Raw genomic sequence first — 19,417 nt, 5'->3', positions numbered from 1 at the left:
AAAAGTAATTTTGAAGTCGGTTATTAGTCTACCAGTTTTTAATTTATCACCAATAAAACTTCGGCTATCATCTGATGATGACAAGTACATTGTTTTTTGTGAATAAGGCTCATTACAATTACTCATGTATAATTGGGCAGCAAACAGCCTACAGGTTTTTGAATTTACTAATAAATCTATGTTTGATTGTTATAACCAGGGATGAAAGTAGATTTCTTCCCGGTACGGACCTCCTGTGTGTGCACGCGCGTGCGCCACAAAAAAATTTATGGGGTGGCAGAACCGCCCTGTTCGTTCTGCCGCCCTAAGAGAGACAAAAAATTGACACCCCTTCCTATCTGCCGCCCTAGCCGAGACAAAAAATTGCCGCCCCCTTCCTATCCCCGCTAAACTAGAATATTGTACAGCAGGGATCGGCAATATGTTTTTTCTCAGCTAATAGTCGGCAGAAAATAACATAATAGCAGCCCCATTCATAGGCCTAAACTACAAATTAATCCATTTGGAACACATCTGGTTAGTAGGCTATATAATCAGTTCAATGTCAATAACATATCCTAATATTTTCAATCTGATTACACTGATAAAATCACCAGTGTCTCTATAAATTAGTTTTTTATATTTATTTGTGCTTTGATTGGGGAAAAGGAGCTTGCAAACAAGAGAAAATGTCACTCTGAAAAAGTCTCAGAAGAAATGTGGATAATGAAAATAGAAGTTTCAGGGAAGAATGGACAAAGAAATGGGTATTCTTACCATATTTCTCTAATGTCAAACCAGAGCAACGAAATGATTGCTGTTTGCAAATAATGTACTCCTGAGTGGCGCAGTGGTCTAAGGCACTGCATCGCAGTGCTAACTGTGCCACTAGAGATCCTGGTTCGAATCCAGGCTCTGTCACAGCTGGCCGTGACCGGGAGACTCATGGGCTGCGCACAATTGGCCCAGGGTAGGGGAGGGAATGGCCGGCAGGGATGCAGTTGATAGAGCAATGGCGTTTGCAACGCCAGGGTTGTGGGTTCGATTCCCACGGGGGGCCAGTATAAAAAAATATGTATTCACTAACTGTAAGTCGCTCTGGATAAGAGCGTCTGCTAAATGACTTAAATGTAAATGTAATGAAATATTAAACATCCTTATGAAATTAAGCATGGCACTTTCAAAAGTTACCTTTCCACCAAGACAGACGCTCGACTGACACAATGTAAGCTTCAACTGCTGGCTTCTCGTCTGTTGCTTAACCCAACAACAGAAGTGAATTTTAAAGCTTGTTTCTAGCACAATGGATCACGGATTACGCATATATATAGAACGTTTTATATTATCTGGATACTTTTTATTTATTTATTTCAAAATATAAAGCTAACAATAGGTATCCTTTTTGCCCTTTTCTTTAAGAAAGGGTATGGCATACCCTCACTCAATTTGAGCCCTGGTTTTAACCAAACACACCAAGCCCTTGCCAGACACTAAGGTATTTAAGCAATCTGGTCTCAGAGCATTTCGTATTATTCTGTATGTAAATCTGTGACACTCCATTTACTATGATACACTGTATATATACAAAAGTATGTGGACAATTTCAGCCACACCTGTTGCTGACAGGTGTATAAAATCAAGCACACAGCCATGCAATCTCCATAGACAAACATTGACAGTAGAATGGCCTTACTGAAGAGCTCAGTGACTTTCAACGTGGCACCGTCATAGATTGCCACCTTTCCAACAAGTCAGTTTATACAATTTCTGCCCTGCTAGAACTGCCCCGGTCAACTGTAAGTGCTGTTATTGTGAGTGAAGTGGAAACGTCTAGGAACAACAACGGCTCAGCCACGAAGTGGTAGGCCACACAAGCTCACAGAACGGGACCGCTGAGTTCTGAAACGCATAGCACGTACAAATTCCCCCAACATCAGTGCCTGACCTCACTAATGCTCTTGTGGCTGAAGCCTTCCCAGAAGAGTGGAGGCTGATATAGCAGCAAAGGGGGGACCAACTCCATATGAATGCCCATGATTTTGGAATGAGATATTCGTTGAGCAGGTGTCCACATACATTTGGTAATGAAGTGTATATGTGTATATATACCTTTTACTTATTTTTTATTTATTTTTATCTCTGCCTCTCGGGTCCTCTACGGGCTTGGGCCCAGGGGCTTCCCTGTAAAGCCCCTGCGTTAATTCAGCCATGGTCAAAGCAATAGTGTGAAAAGTCTGGACAACACCTCCCTCTCTCTTTCCTTCTCTCTCTCTCTTGTGTCTCCAATTAATGTCACTCCCGGCTCTTACTGACACCTACCCATGAGCCCCCTCTCTTTCCATTTTACTGTAAGCAGCATCCTCACCCACTCTGCACTGACCGAAATTTGGTCAGTCTGTCCTGGCCTTGATTTCAACATCCACAGACATCGTTTTTTGATCCGGTCCAGACAAGCCTTGATTTCAACGTCCACAGAAGTCTGGACCAGACTTAAATTGGCCCAAACATAGACGTCCATGATTGGTTCCTGACCGGACCAAATCTGCACCAATCATATATGTCTATGTTTCACAAGTTTGGACAGCACAGTACATTACAGTACAGTAGAGCACAGTAGAGTACCATACTGTAAAGAAAAGTAGAGTATAGTTCAGTACAGTACAATAGAGTGGAGTAGAGTTCAGTACAGTACACAGTGGGTCACACTAGAGTTGAGTACACTATAATGTACTGTACTGTACTGTACTGAACTATACTACCGTTCAAAAGTTTGGGGTCACTTAGAAATGTCCTTGTGCCATTTTTTTGTCCATTAAAATAACATCAAATTGATCAGAAATACAGTGTAGACATTGTTAATGTAGTAAATGGCTATTGTAGCTGGAAATGGCTGATTTTTTATGGAATATCTACATAGGCGTACAGAGGCCCATTATCAGCAACCATCAGTCCTGTGTTCCAATGGTACGTTGTGTTTGCTAATCCAAGTTTATCATTTTAAAAGGCTAATTGATCATTAGAAAACCCTTTTACAATTATGTTAGCACAGCTGAAAACTGTTGTGCTGATTAAAGAAGCAATAAAACTGGCCTTCTTGAGACTAGTTGAGTATCTGGAGCATCAGCAATTGTGGGTTCGATTACAGGCTCAAAATGGCCAGAAACAAATAACTTTCTTCTAAAACTCGCCGGTCTATTCTTGTTCTGAGAAATGAAGGCTATTCTATGTAAGAAATTGCCAGGAAACTGAAGACCTCGTACAACGCTGTGTACTACTCCCTTCACAGAACAGCGCAAACTGGCTCTAACCAGAATAGAAAGAGGAGTGGGAGGCCCCGGTGCACAATTGAGCAAGAGGACAAATACATTAGAGTGTCTAGTTTGAGAAACAGACGCCTCACAGGTCCTCAATTGGCAGCTTCATTAAATATTACCCGCAAAACACCAGTCTCAACGTCAACAGTAAAGAGGCGACTCCGGGATGCTGAGCTTCTAGGCAGAGTTGCAAAGAAAAAGCCATATCTCAGACTGGCCAATAAAAATAAAAGATTAAGATGGGCAGCTTGCCATAAGATCAAAAGTTTTGAGAATGAAACAAATGCAAATTTTCACAAAGTCTGCTGCCTCAGTTTTGATGATGGCAATTTGCATATACTCCAGAATGTCATGAAGTCCCTCTTTGCCATGAAAATGAACTTAATCCCAAAAAAACATTTCCACTGCATTTCAGCCCTGCCACAAAAGGACCAGCTGCCATCATGTCAGTGATTCTCTCGTTAACACATGTGAGAGTGTTGACGAGGACAAGGCTGGAGATCACTCTGTCATGCTGATTGAGTTAGAATAACAGACTGGAAGCTTTAAAATGAGGGTGGTCCTTGAAATCATTGTTCTTCCTCTGTTAACCATGGTTACCTGCAAGGAAACACGTGCCGTCATCATTGCTTTGCACAAAAAGGGCTTCACAGGCAAGGATATTGCTGCTAGTAAGATTGCACCTAAATCAACCATTTATCGGATCATCAAGAACTTCAAGGAGAGAGGTTCAATTGTTGTGAAGAAGGCGTCAGGGCGCCCAAGAAAGTTCAGCAAGCGCCAGGACCGTCTCGTAAAGTTGATTCAGCTGCGGGATCGGGGTACCACCAGTGCAGAGCTTGTTCACCAATGCCTTTTCCAGCATGATGGAGCACCTTGCCATAAGGCAAAAGTGATAACAAAGTGGCTCGGGAACAAAATATCGACATTTTGGGTCCATGGCCAGGAAACTCCCCAGACCTTAATCCCATTGACAACTGTGGTCGATCCTCAAGAGGTGGGTGGACAAACAAAAACCCACTACTTCTGACAAACTCCAAGTACTGATTATGTAAGAATTGGCTGGCACCAGACAGGATGTGGCCCAGAAGTAATTGACAGCATGCCAGGGTGGATTGCAGAGGTCTTGAAAAAGAAGGGTCAACACTGCAAATATTGACTCTTTGCATAAACTTAATGTAATTGTCAATAAAAGCCTTTGACACTTATGGAATGCTTGTAATTATACTTCAGTATACCATCTGACAAAAATATCTCATAACACTGAAGCAGCGAACTTTGTGAAGACCAATACTTGTGTCATTCTCAAAACTTTTGACCACGACTGTACTGTACTGTACTGAACTCTACTTTATTGTGCTGTACTGTATTCTGCTCTACTGAGTTCTACTGTGCTGTACTTTGATGTCCAAATTTTGTTGACTGTGATAGGTTCAGAAGTGTGCATACACTTCACTTACTGTAGTTCAATAAACAAAATATATTTGTTTTTATCAAAGTCAAGGTGTCATGTCATAGCTGACACCCCATTCTTTCTGCAGACATCTTTGAATCTTTTTAACATTTATTATATTTTTAGGGGGTAGATCAGCTTTAATATTGCAGATAGATTGTAACTTCCATCAATGTAAGAGTTCTGTATACCCCCCCTACCTTGTCACAACACAACTGATTGGCTCAAACGCATTAAGAAGGAAAGAAATTCCACAAATTAATTTTTAACAAGGCACACCTGTTAATTGAAATGCATTCCAGGTGACTACCTCGTGAAGCTGGTTGAGAGAATGCCAAGAGTGTGCAAAGCTGTCATCATGGCAAAGGGTGGTTATTTGAAGAATCTCAAATTCAATATTTTGATTTGTTTAACACATTTTTGGTTACTACATGATTCTATATGTGTTATTTCATAGTTTTGATGTCTTCACTATTATTCTACAATGTAGAAAATAGTAAAAATAAAGAAAAACCCTTGAATGAGTAGGTGTTCTAAAACTTTTGACCGGTAGTGTATTTTCAAAGAAGCGTGGATCGTCATTATTTGGATAGTAAAGGTTAGTGAGCCATATCTGTTTATGGTCCAATAACATATTTAAAATCATCCATCTACCTTGCGGATCTGTTTGGACAATTTGCATATTTGGATCAAAATTACTGTTAATTCATATCATCACCCCTTTTGTTTCTTTGCCCATGGATGAAGTATATTTCGCCCCCCCAGTCCTTTTTCCACACAACTTCATCTAACATTGTTGAAGGAGTTTCCTGTAAACAATAGATATTATATTCCTTCTCTTTGAGCCATGTAAATATTGTTATTATTTTCTTATCTGCTAAGCCATTACAATTATAACTGGCTATACTTATTTCACCATTTACCATAATGAGATACAAGTTTCAAATCTATTTATCGTAATATATTTTTGTAAATGTACCATTAAAAAGTACCATAGTGATTGAGTGTCCATATAGCTATACCACGATATTTCCATTGCTACTAAGTAACCCTCCAATTGTTCTCCACTATTCCCCTCGCTAAAGCCCCTCCCCATCCCAAATTGGGTTGTCATTCCAGGTTTTTGTTTGGCATATATTTTAAGTAAAAAATATGAGTCTCAGCGCAATTCGTTATCGTGGAATTGCCCATATGTTTCAACAGGTACTGTAAACAGCGAGGCATACGTCCAAAAGTGGAAGTCGTGTCACAGGCTCTCTTTATTTTCTCTGAAAACAGTATGTCTCCGTTTTTTGCAGATGGCGCTGAGGGTGGGTAACCAGTGGAGATGGCTGAATCATGACTCATCCAGGATGAGTGTCGGAAATTGAACTGCACTTGTCAGAGCACATAATAAGGCCTGAGCCCATTTGTGCAGTGTTCTGTGGAGCATGAGAAGAGGTTGGCGGATTGAGCCTTTAAGGTCAAGAAAGCGAAGTAACGGAATGACCACAATGACAGAGACAAATGGCCCACTAGTGGAATACACAGAGATTTGAGAGTGTAGGGTTTAATATGGATGGAGTGTAGCTCTGATGGACTTGTATGTTTGTAGTCCCTCAACTGATGTGTGTGCTACTGTAGGTGTATGTTACATTCTCTTCCCCACCGCTGAAGTTCTTCGTACAGTAGATGTATTCTAACTTTTTATTGCTGTCCAACATTAACATGGCTATAATCTACCAAGCTAACGTTAGCTAACCTAACCTGTTAAACTATCATCACCGAGAGTCCTGTTTGCAGTGACAAACTGTTTGTTAACGTTATCAACTCATCTAGTAACTAGCTAGCTAGCTTAGTAAACTATTTGTCATTAATGTTTGTTTGACAGCATATCACCGTTTTTAAACTGCATATGGCCGCATGGGTTTATCCCAGTGCCAGAAGTACCAACTGTATAATTTCCCCGAGACTATGCCAGTTTGTGGGCACACAATGAGCACTGTTACATGCACATTTACCTAATAATCCTGTTTACATGGACAAATCTGAAATCAGTCTACTGTTCGGACTTTTGATAAATGCAGAAAATCGCTAATCAAAACAGTGACCATGTTATTTTTGCAAATACTTTTTGGTTCTGAGTTCGGACTTTGTATGTGAAAACTATTTATAAGATGCATACTTTCAGTTGTTTTTAACTCACTTCTGCATATGAGGGAGGCTTGCGCTCAGGGTTGCCAGGTCAAGAACACATTTCTGGACCAATGACCACTCAAAACCCGCCAAAAGGCCGGAAAACTAAATAAATTATCATTTTATTCACAGCAAGAGAGGAGTTGCCATATCTATACAATAAACCATTTTTCCATAACGTTATTGAGCCAATTAAGAAGGAATATCATAGTAACTTGTAAAGACAGAAGAAAAATTCGGGTTTCCTCAAAATAATAATTATTGCAAGCTATGACATGATGTAATAAAGGAATTTGAATATGTGGCAAGATAAAATATAATTCGCCCTTATTAAACTCGCCAGATCATTTTCCATCAATGAATGCCAATTTAACTCTTTGACTGCAAAGATTTAAGCAATAAGCCACAAAGTGTATGGTATATGGCCAATATACCAGGGCTAAGGGCTGTTCTTAAGCACGATGCAACGCGAAGTGCCTGGATACAGCCGTTAGTTTTGTCATACCCAGCCAATCAACATTCAGGGCTAGAACCAGGTTTATACATGTAAATAAATCCCCTTTACGCATAACTATAGATAAATCCGCATTAGACAGAGGATCTCAATCTCTGAGCAAGACACACTTGGATGAACATAAAAAAATGAATGTTAGTCTATTTTCTGGCAATTTTGCTGTTATTATGTGCCAGATGTTAAGACTACAAACCATTATAAAATGGCCCATTTGCGAGATTGACTTGTCATTTCAATAGGCATAGGCTACAGACTAAAATCTGGGTTTATGATTGTAATTAAATGTTGCCATAGTTTGCTTAGTTAAAGGCAGGTAGTCTATAGCCCCTGATAGGCCTACATCTAATTTCTCCTGTGATATGAATTTAATATGCTGGTCAACAGCAGCCAGTGTTAATTTTTTAAGAATTTGTTTTACCTGTAGCTTAATCTGACTACTGTTACGTCAATCTAATGCGTTCATGATAACACAAGGCTACAACAACAAACTGAAGTCATAGGCTATTTATTAAATTGGTTTGCCAGCTCCAGGTAGGCTACACAAGTGGCACAAATTGATTTGCAATGACTCCATTGATATCGTCATTTCAACATATTTATTGTATCAAATGGTAGCCTACAATGGCATATACATTAATAGGCTACTTGATGGCCAAAAGTGGTAAATGTATAATTCTCCACATTTAGCCTAATAATGTCAGTTTCATTGAGGACTTTTCCCCATAAAAAGAACCACGGGAGGGAGTTCCATAACTTCCATTTAAAATTTCCACTCGGGCAGCCCCCGAGACCCAAGAACTGAGCATGCATAAAGCACTTCTTTTGATACCGTTTTCTTTATGCAGTCAACATTAGAATGCAGTTCAAACCACCTCCGAGCGAATTTATGTAATGCACTGTAGTGCGCCCAAAGTCGTTTTCCAGTGCTTTGTCTCCGTTATTTCTTGATGTGCTTCAGTTCTAGCGTATTAATATGTTTTATGGGAAAACGGTTGGAAATAGGTGTCACCATAATGACTATCTAAATAGCCTACCTACAACTGGTAAAAAGTTGTCACAACGTGCACGCGTGCTGCTCTCGCTCCTCTCGCTCACGTGACTCGTCCAATAACTAGTGCCCTCTCAACCCTCCCCATCACTCACGCAGCAACAGCCTGCCTCACTGCTTGACAGTCAGCAGCAGGTCACAGTGAAATATATATTTTTTAAGAGAAATGCCATGGCGGCCGCGGAGCAACTTAGATATAGGCACAAAAAAAAACGCGCCCAATACATTTTCACCCGCGACATTGTTTTCAAAGTAGGCCAATTTTGCATGAAAACCGCAAACATGGCAACACTGCTTGCACTGCCTGGTGCTGGCAAAGGCGCAGATCAAATACACCGCTGGAACGCCGATTAAGCGGTTTACATGTCCTAATAATTCAAACGATTGCACAGAAAACCAGGTGTTTTAATCGGTGTATGCTTACTTCGATTATGACCTTACGCAGATTAAGATAAGCAGAGTAAGGTCTTTACATGACTAATGCCATACTCGGCCTTCTGCCATAATCAGTTTAATATAGAATTATTAGTGTGCATGTAAAAGTACTCATTTAGTCTCACATTTTGAAGGCTGTGCCGCATAGCGGTAGCATGAGGCTCAGGCTCGAATGAAAGGCCTGGGAGAGAAAATATCAGGAGTTCAAAAAGTACTCTCACTCCAAAAAATAAAAAATGAATAACCCAAGGAGGCCGAGATGAGAAAATAATCTAATGAATTTAATCCATGCTCGAAAGAATACAAAAAGTGAAAGTGCAAGGTGCTAAATAAATAAAAAAGTAACGGAGCATACATTTCGGCCTTATGTCTTCATCAGTGCTGTACAAACAAATTACGAAGACATGTACTTAAGACACACCTGCTGTGCACATCAGGTGCAAGCAGATAGTTGAGTAGAGACCGGCAAATAGGGAGTCAATGCATATTAACAAGGAATATATAGAAGAGTATCCAAAATGGACAATTTAAATGTCACATATAATTGGAAAGAGACACCAGTCTGTGCAACATAATATAAGAAGCAATAAATATGAAATACTCGAGTAGGCTAAAACTGAGCTCTGTACCGCATTGCTGTGCCAAATTGAGCTGCATATCTCATGGCCATGTGCCTCTCAAATTTTTTGAACAATGTGGAGGGCTCTAAATAGCTCCGCATTGACATGATTGGTTGACTGTTGGTGAGGGCGGGAGTTCCACGGGCATCATCCAGACGTTCCTTAGGAGATTTTGATGCGTCATAAGTGTCTGCGCACACCAGCATGTCCATTAAAGGCTCTGCATGGTCAATCAGCTATCTGCATTAGCAATGCAGCATTTACGGTGATATGGCCTCTGCAGAAGTCAGGGCATTCATGCTTCTTGTGCTTCGCCGAACAGAGCTGTTGTGAAGGAAATTGTCAAGGAAGTGAGTTTGTGTTTATACAGGACCTCCTACCCTCAACAACCGTCAACCAATCATGTCAATGCGGAGCTATACAGATCCCTCCGCATTGTTACAAAATTTGAGAGGCACACAGGGATGCGGTACAGAGCTCAATTTGGCATGGTGATGCGGTACGGAGCTCAGTTTTAGCCTACTGGAGTATTTCATATCTATTGCTTCTGATATTGTTATATAGCCCAGACTGTTGTCTCTTTCCAATTATATGTGACATTTGATTCGTCCATTATTGAAACTCTTCTATATATTCCTTGTTAATATGCATCGACTCCCTATTCGCCAGTCTCTAATCAACTATCTGCTTTCACCTGTTGCGCCTGTTACGCACAGCTGGTGTGTCTTAAGTACGTTTTCTTAACGTCTGTTTAATTTGTTTATACAGCATTGATGAAGGCATAAGGCCGAAACATGTGCATGTTCCTTTTTTTTTTTTATAGACCACCTTGCACTTTCACTTTTTGTATTCTTTCGAGCATGCATTAATATAATTATATTATTTTTGCTTCTCAGCCTCCTTGAGTTATTCCTTTTCATGGTTTTGAGTGCTTGTACTTTTTGAACTCTACTGAAATAAAAGACCCCAGACATTTTCCACATGCACAAAAAGCTTATTTCTCTAAAATGTTTGTTTACATCCCTGTTAGTGAGCATTTCTCCTTTGCGAAGATATGTCACACCTGTTAGGTAGGTGAATTATCAAGAAGCTGATTAAACAGCATGATCATTACACAGGTGCACCTTGTGATGAGGACAATAAAAGGCCACTCAAATGTGCAGTTTTGTCACGTAACACAATGCCACAGATGTCTCAAGTTTTGAGGGAGAGTGCAATTGGCATGCTGACTGCAGGAATTTCCACCAGAGCTGTTGCCAGAGAATTGAATGTTCATTTCTCTACCATAAGCCGCCTTCCTGGATGCTGAAAATGTCCCAGTTCTTCCATGGCCTGCATACTTGCCAGACATGTCACCCATTGAGCATGTTTCAGGATGCTCAGCGTGTTCCAGTTCCCGCCAAAACAAGCAACTTCGTACAGCCATTGAAGAGGAGTGGAACAACATTCCACAGGCCACAATCAACAGCCTGATCAACTCTATGTGAAGGAGATGTTGCGTTGCATGAGGCAAATGGTGGTCACACCAGATATTGACTGGTTTTCTGATGCATGCCCCTACATTTTTTTTAAGGTACAGTTGAATTCGGAAGTTTACATACACTTAGGTTGGAGTCATTAAAACTCGTTTTTCAACCACTCCACACATTTCTTGTTAACAAACTATAGTTTTGGCAAGTCGGTTAGGATATCTACTTTGTGCATGACACAAGTAATTTTTCCAACAATTGTTTACAGACAGATTATTTCACTTAAAATTCAATGTATCACAATTCCAGTGGGTCAGAAGTTTACATACACTAAGTTGACTGTGCCTTTAAACAGCTTGGAAAATTCCAAAAAATGATGTCATGGCTTTAGAAGCTTCTGATATGCTAATTGACATAATTTGAGTAAATTGGAGGTCTACCTGTGGATGTATTTCAAGGCCTACCTTCAAACTCAGTGCCTCTTTGCTTGACATCATGGGAAAATCTAAAGAAATCAGCCAAGAACTCAGAATCTTTTTTGTAGATCTCCACAAGTCTAGTTCATCCTTGGGAGCAATTTCCAAACACCTGAAGGTACCACGTTCATCTGTACAAACAATAGTACGCAAGTATAAACACCATGGGACCCCGCAGCCGTCATACCGGTCAGGAAAGAGACGCATTCTGTCTCCTAGAGATGAACGCGCTTTGGTGCGAAAAGTGCAAATCAATCCCAGAACAACAGCAAAGTACCTTGTGAAGATGCTGGAGGAAACAGGTACAAAAGTATCTATATCCACAGTAAAACGAGTCCTATATTGACATAACCTGAAAGGCCGCTCAGCAAGGAAGAAGCCAATGCTCCAAAACCGCCATAAATCAATCAATCAATCAATTTTATTTTATATAGCCCTTCTTACATCAGCTAATATCTCGAAGTGCTGTACAGAAACCCAGCCTAAAACCCCAAACAGCTAGTAATGCAGGTGTAGAAGCACGGTGGCTAGGAAAAACTCCCTAGAAAGGTCAAAACCTAGGAAGAAACCTAGAGAGGAACCAGGCTATGAGGGGTGGCCAGTCCTCTTCTGGCTGTGCCGGGTGGAGATTATAACAGAACCATGCCAAGATGTTCAAAAATGTTCATAAGTGACAAGCATGGTCAAATAATAATCAGGAATAAATCTCAGTTGGCTTTTCATAGCCGATCATTAAGAGTTGAAAACAGCAGGTCTGGGACAGGTAGGGGTTCCATAACCGCAGGCAGAACAGTTGAAACTGGAATAGCAGCAAGGCCAGGCGGACTGGGGACAGCAAGGAGTCACCACGGCCGGTAGTCCCGACGTATGGTCCTAGGGCTCAGGTCTCTCAGTTGGCTTTTCATAGCCGATCATTAAGAGTTGAAAACAGCAGGTCTGGGACAGGTAGGGGTTTCGTAACCGCAGGCAGAACAGTTGAAACTGGAATAGCAGCAAGGCCATAAAAAAGCCAGACTACGGTTTGCAACTGCACATGGGGACAAAGATCGTACTTTTTGGAGAAATGTCCTCTGGTTTGATGAAACAAAAATAGAACTGTTTGGCCATAATGACCATCGTTATGTTTGGAGGAAAAAGGGGAGGCTTGCAAGCCGAAGAACACCATCCCAACCGTGAAACACGGGGGTGGCAGCATCATGCTGTGGGGGTGCTTTGCTGCAGGAGGGACTGGTGCACTTCACAAAATAGATGGCATCATTAGGAAGGAAAATTATGTGGATATATTGAAGCAACATCTCAAGACATCAGTCAGGAAGTTAAAGCTTGGTCGCAAATGGGTCTTCCAAATGGACAATGACCCCAAGAATACTTCCAAAGTTGTGGCAAAATGGCTTAAGGACAACAAAGTCAAGGTATTGGAGTGGCCATCACAAAGCCCTGACCTCAATCCCATAGAAAATGTGTGGACAGAACTGAAAAAGCGTTTGCGAGCAAGGAGGCCTACAAACCTGACTCCGTTACACCAGCTCTGTCAGGAGGAATGGGCCAGAATTCACCCAACTTATTGTGGGAAGCTTGTGGAAGGCTACCCGAAACGTTTGACCCAAGTTAAACAATTTAAAGGCAATGCTACCAAATACTAATTGAGTGTATGTACACTTCTGACCCACTGGAAATGTGATGAAAGAAATAAAAGCTGAAATAAATCATTCTCTCTACTATTATTCTGACATTTCACATTCTTAAAATAAAGTGGTGATCCTAACTGACCTAAGACAGGGAATTTTTACTAGGATTAAATGTCAGGAATTGTGAAAAACTGAGTTTAAATGTATTTGGCTAAGGTGCATGTAAATTTCCGACTTCCAGTCATGTGAAATCCATAGATTTGCACTGATTTTGCTTTGATTGAAACAAAATACAGGAAGGCTATATAGTTTTTTTTGTTTGGTTGTTTTTTTACCTATATTTTACGAGGAAAGACCATCTGCTTTAATTTGCTCATGAAACAGTAATTCAAGAAGATCTAAATGCATATTCCCATGAAACTGATTGAGATCAAATGATTGGCATGCAGACCAGTGGCAGTCGGTGCCGTTTTAGATGAGCGAGGGCGATTCTTTTTTTAATGAGTATGGCCTTATTTCTATTACAGCATATTGTATGACTGTCATTCATATTCCATTCACCCAGCTCAATGTAACATCGATAGGTTTAGGCTACTACATGATACTCGAATTTTCCCTATACCCATCATGAGGTTGCTACAACCTAGTCTATGAATTAAAGTTTACAACGCAGGTCGAGAGAAATTTGAGAAATCAAGGTGACAGACATTGACACATTCAATATCGCCTTGCACAATCTTGCCTGGATCTAGCTGATCTAGGGTGTAATTAGTCCAACAGTTGCAATCGAGAGTTTCTATTGAACAAATTCAGGTATGTTTATCCCCGTTTCGTTCCGTTTAAGAATAGTTTTTCAACATAATCGGCGGAAGGAATACACCCCTGATCACACGCAAACACAGTCCACTTTCAAATAGTGGTGTGACGAGTAGTCGGACAAAACGGGTATCATAACGGATATGGGCAATTTTCTGGATACGATTATGATCAGAGTATTTTTTATAATTATCCGTGACATTCATATCTGTGACATTTTTTTGTTATTTTCAGGGGTGCCAGCAAACATCTTTCTCATGTCAGTCAGTCACAGATTTTCTAAACCATACTGTACTGTCTTTGAGTCAGTCGTGTGCGGTCTAAATAACTCAACTAGCTAGTTGATCCTGCTTCTGTAAGTCGCTCTGGATAAGAGCGTCTGCTAAATGACTAGAATGTAAAATGTAAAAATGTGATTGGATTGAGTGAAGCTGTGTTTCTCCATCCACTCGCTTCATAATTTCACCCAATCACTTTTTCTCAAATGTTTTCGGTCTAATCATTTAGATTGCTGCTGCCTGCTACTATGATAAATCACATGGCGAGGACGTTTGCTATCAATCTATCAATGTGCATAATATCTAACAAGTGTGGCAAGGGTAGCGAAAAATGATTAAACTAATGCGCATTCTGACTGAGTGACAGAAAACTTGGTTGCCGCTGCAAATTGAGGACACAGACAGACACACCTCCACCAATCCGACTATCATCTGTCAATTTACGGATACGATTTACAAATACGATTTACGAATATCAGTATGGCCATATCAGCACACCCCTGCTTTCATAGCAGCCACATACAAACAGCATGAGTCCTTTGATTGTTGGATAATTCCTTCTCGCATCTATGCTCTTTCCTCTCACTTTTTCCCTTTGCTCGTGGACTTCAGTGCACAACACATCAGCTGTCTGTGACCACGTGAAAAAACCTTTCCAATCCAAACCTTCATATCATAACCGCTAACCACTACACACAGCCTACATAATTGTCACCATATGTGACTTGATTCAGGAAACTAGGCGTATGTCACGCGTCATTAATTCACAGGAGAGCCATTTGAACATACTTTTTTGTTGTTGTTGTTATCAAAATGTTTTTTTGGGGCAGAAATGCCTTCTGGAACATGTGAACTTTCATGTGCCTTAATAACAAACTTGTATGCCACCTGTAAATACGAATACAATTGTTAAATTACGAGCCTAGTTGGTCTAGCCACAGAAAAAGACAGCAACCTCCCCGCTTGGTCTGCCATGTAGCACACTTCTGTCTATTTGAGCTGGTCAGTATGTGTAAGTAATCCTGTCCGCTTTTTAAAAAATATATCGCGTGGTAGAACTGCATAAGTGTTGCTCTCCATTTCTGGAGGACCGAGTTTTGAAATCAGTGGAATTAGAGTATGATAGCTAAGGAGATGGAGAAAACACCTGTCTCCAGATTACATCTCCAATCTAAGGGCAACCATGGCATCCGTGACAGAGAGGGAGAAGCGTCCATCCATGTATACGGGTAAGATAGTCTAGCTAGCTACATTTTCAGATATTACACGTTTCTAATTTTGTCAGAAAGTCGTTTTCATTTCAAGTTAAAGTGTACTGTTAGCTAGCTAACGTTAGCTGACTGGCTCGCTAGCTAACGTTATGTGTATGATCTGTGTAGTAATATTATTCGTATCTCAGAGCCATTTGCTTTGCTAGTTATAGCCTAATGTTAGCTAGCTAACATTGAACCTGGTTGGTTAGCTACCTGCAGACTCATGCACGGTAGTAACGTCATGAGTTGGGATTATGGTTAATTGTTTAGCTAGCTAGCTACATGTCTTAACAAAAGACTCCACTATGCAAGTATCCATTTCAATAGAATGTTTATAATAATGTCTGGAACGCAGCGAATGGAATGGCATCAAACACATAGAAACCACGTGTTTGATGTATTTGATACCATTCCACTAATTACCATGAGCCCGTCCTCCCCAATTAAGGTACCATCAACATCCTGTGGACAACCATCTCTGCAACACTCCACCAATCAGGCCTTTATGGTAGAGCAGCCAGACGGAAGCCACTCCTCAGTAAAAGGCACATGACAGCCCGCTTGGAGTTTGCCAAAAGGCACCTAAACACTCTCAGACTATGAGAAACAAGATTCTCTGGTCTGATGAAACCAAGATTGAACTCTTTGGCCTGAATGACAAGCGTCACATCCGGAGGAAACCTTGCACCATCCCTACGGTGAAGCATGGTGGTGGCAGCATCATGTTGTGGGGATATTTTTCAGCGGCAGAGACTGGGAGACTAGTCAGGATCGAGGGAAAGATGAACGGAGCAAAGTACAGAGAGATCCTTGATGAAAACCTGCTCCAGAGTGCTCAGGACCTCAGACTGGGGTGAAGGTTCACCTTCCAACCCTAAGCACACAGCCAAGACAACACAGGAGTGGCTTCGGGACAAGTCTCTGAATGTCCTTGAGTGGCCCAGCCAGAGCCCAGACTGTCTATTTTTCACCATAAACCGATGCTGGCACTAAGACCGCACTCAATTAACTGTATACGGCCATCAGCAAACAGGAAAATGCTCATCCAGGGCGGCGCTCCTAGTGGCCAGGGACTTTAATGCAGTGAAACTTGAATCAATTTTACCTCATTTCTACCAGCATGGTAAATGTGCAACCAGAGAGAAAAAAACTCTAGACCACCTTTACTCCACACACAGAGACGCGTACAAAGCTCTCCCTCGCCCTTCATTTGGCAAATCTGACCATAATTCTATCCTCCTGATTCCTGCTTACAAGCAAAAACTAAAGAAGGATGCACCAGTGACTCAGTCAATAAAAAAGTGGTCAGATGAAGCAGATGCTAAGCTACAGGACTGTTTTTCTAGCACAGACTGGAATATGTTCTGTGATTCTTCCGATGGCATTGAGGAGTACAACACATCAGTCACTGGCTTCATCGATAAGTGCATCGATGATGTCCCCCCCACAGTGACTGTATGTACATACCCCAACCAGAAGCCATGGATTACAGGCAACATCTGCACTGAGCTAAAGGGTAGAGCTGCCGCTTTCAAGGAGCGGGACTCTAACCCGGAAGCTTATAAGAAATCCCACTACGCCCTCCGACGAACCGTTAATACAGGACTAAGATCGAATCGTACTACACCGGCTCCGACGCTCGTCGAATGTGCCAGGGCTTGCAAACTATTACAGGCTACAAAGGGAAGCATAGCCGTGAGCTGCCCAGTGACACGAGCCTACCAGACGAGCTAAGTTACTTCTATGCAAGCTTCGAGGCAAGCAACACTGAAACATGCATGTGAGCATCAGCTGTTCCTGACGAATGTGTGATCACGCTCTCCGTAGCCGATGTGAGTAAGACCTTAAAACAGGTCAACATTCACAAGGCCGCAGGGCCAGACGGATTACCAGGATGTGTACTCCGAGCATGCGCTGACCAACTGGCAAGTGTCTTCACTGACATTTTCAATCTCGCTGTCTGAGTCTGTAATACCAACATGTTTCAAGCAGACCACCATAGTCCCTGTGCCCAAGAACACTAAGGTAACCTGCCTAAATGACTACCGACCCGTAGCACTCACGTCTGTAGCCATGAAGTGCTTTGAAAGGCTGGTCATGGCTCACATCAACACCATTATCCCAGAACCCCTAGACCCACTCCAATTTGCATACCGCCCCAACAGATCCACAAATGATGCAATCTCTATTGCGCTCCACACTGCCCTTTCCCAACTGGACAAAAGGAACACCTATGTGAGAAAGCTATTCATTGACTACAGCTCAGCATTCAACACCATAGTGCCCTCAAAGCTCATCACTAAGCTAAGGACCCTGGGACTAAACACCTCCCTCTGCAACTGGATCCTGGACTTCCTGACGGGCCGCCCCAGGTGGTAAGGGTAGGTAACAACACATCCGCCACGCTGATCCTCAACACAGGGGCCCCTCAAGGGGTGCATGCTCAGTCCCCTCCTGTACTCCCTGTTCACTCATGACTGCATGGCCAGGCACAACTCCAACACCATCATTAAGTTTGCTGATGACACAACAGTGGTAGGCCTGATCACCGACAACGACGAGACAGCCTATAGGGAGGAGATCAGAATCCTGGCCATGTGGTGCTAGGACAACAACCTCTCCCTCAATGTGATCAAGACAAAGTAGATGATTGTGGACTACAGGAAAAAGAAGAGGACGAGCACGCCCCCATTATCATCGACTGGGCTGTAGTGGAGCAGGTTGAGAGCTTCAAGTTCCTTGGTGTCCACATCACCAACAAACTAACATGGTCCAAGCACACCAAGACAGTCGTGAAGAGGGCACGACAAAACCTATTCCCCTAAGGAGACTGAAAAGATTTGGCATGGGTTCTCAGATCTTCAAAAGGTTCTACAGCTGCACCATCGACAGCATCCTGACTGGTTGCATCACTGCCTGGTATGGCAACTGCTCGTCCTCCGACCGCAAGGCACTACAGAGGGTAGTGCGTACGGCCCAGTACATCACTGGGGCCAAGCTTCCTGCCATCCAGGACCTCTATACCAGGCGGTGTCAGAGGAAGGCCCTAAAAATTGTCAAAGACTCCAGCCACCCTAGTCATAGACTCTTCTCTCTGCTACCGCCAAGTCTAGGCCCAAGAGGCTTCTAAACAGCTTCTACTCCAAGCCATAAGACTCCTGAACTTCTAATCAAATGGCTACCCAGACTATTTGCACTGCCCCCCTTTTACGCTGCTGCTACTCTCTGTTTATTATCTATGCATAGTCACTTTAATAACGTTACCTACATGTACATATTACCTCAATTACCTCGACTAACCGGTGCCCCCGCACATTGACTCGGTACCGGTACCCCCTGTATATAGCCTCGCTATTGTTATTTTTACTGCTGCTCTTGAATTATTTGTTACTTTTATTTTGTATTATTTTATATTATATTTTCTTAAAACTGTGTTGTTGGGTAAGGGCTTGTAAGTAAGCATTTCACTGTTGTATTCGGCGCATGTGACAAATAAAATTTGATTTGATTTGATTTGTGTGCCTTTCCAAATCATGTCCAATCAATTGAATTTACCACAGGTGGACTCCAATCAAGTTGTAGAAACATCTCAAGGATGATCATTGTAAACAGAATGCACCTGAGCTCAATTTCGAGTCTCATAGCAAATGGTCTGAACACTTATGTAAAAAGGTATTTCTGGTTTTTATTTTTAATAAATTAGCAAACATTTCTAAAAACCTGTTTTTGCTAATTCAGAAGCTTTCCTCAATTGGCCTAAACAAGGCTGCATTTATGGGCCTCCTGTAGCTCAGTTGGTAGAGCATGGCGCTTGCAACGCCAGGGTTGTGGGTTTGATTCCCATGGGGGGCCAGTATGGAAAATGTATGCACTCACTAACTGTAAGTTGCTCTGGATAAGAGTGTCTGCTAAATGACAAAAAAATGTAACTGGTTTAAAAATTACTTGACAGATAGAAC

The sequence above is a fragment of the Coregonus clupeaformis genome, chromosome 8, assembly GCF_020615455.1.
Source record: "Coregonus clupeaformis isolate EN_2021a chromosome 8, ASM2061545v1, whole genome shotgun sequence".
Classification (NCBI taxonomy): Eukaryota; Metazoa; Chordata; class Actinopteri; order Salmoniformes; family Salmonidae; genus Coregonus; species Coregonus clupeaformis.
The sequence above is the reverse complement of the archived record's forward strand: the minus strand, read 5'-3'. Positions refer to the sequence as shown.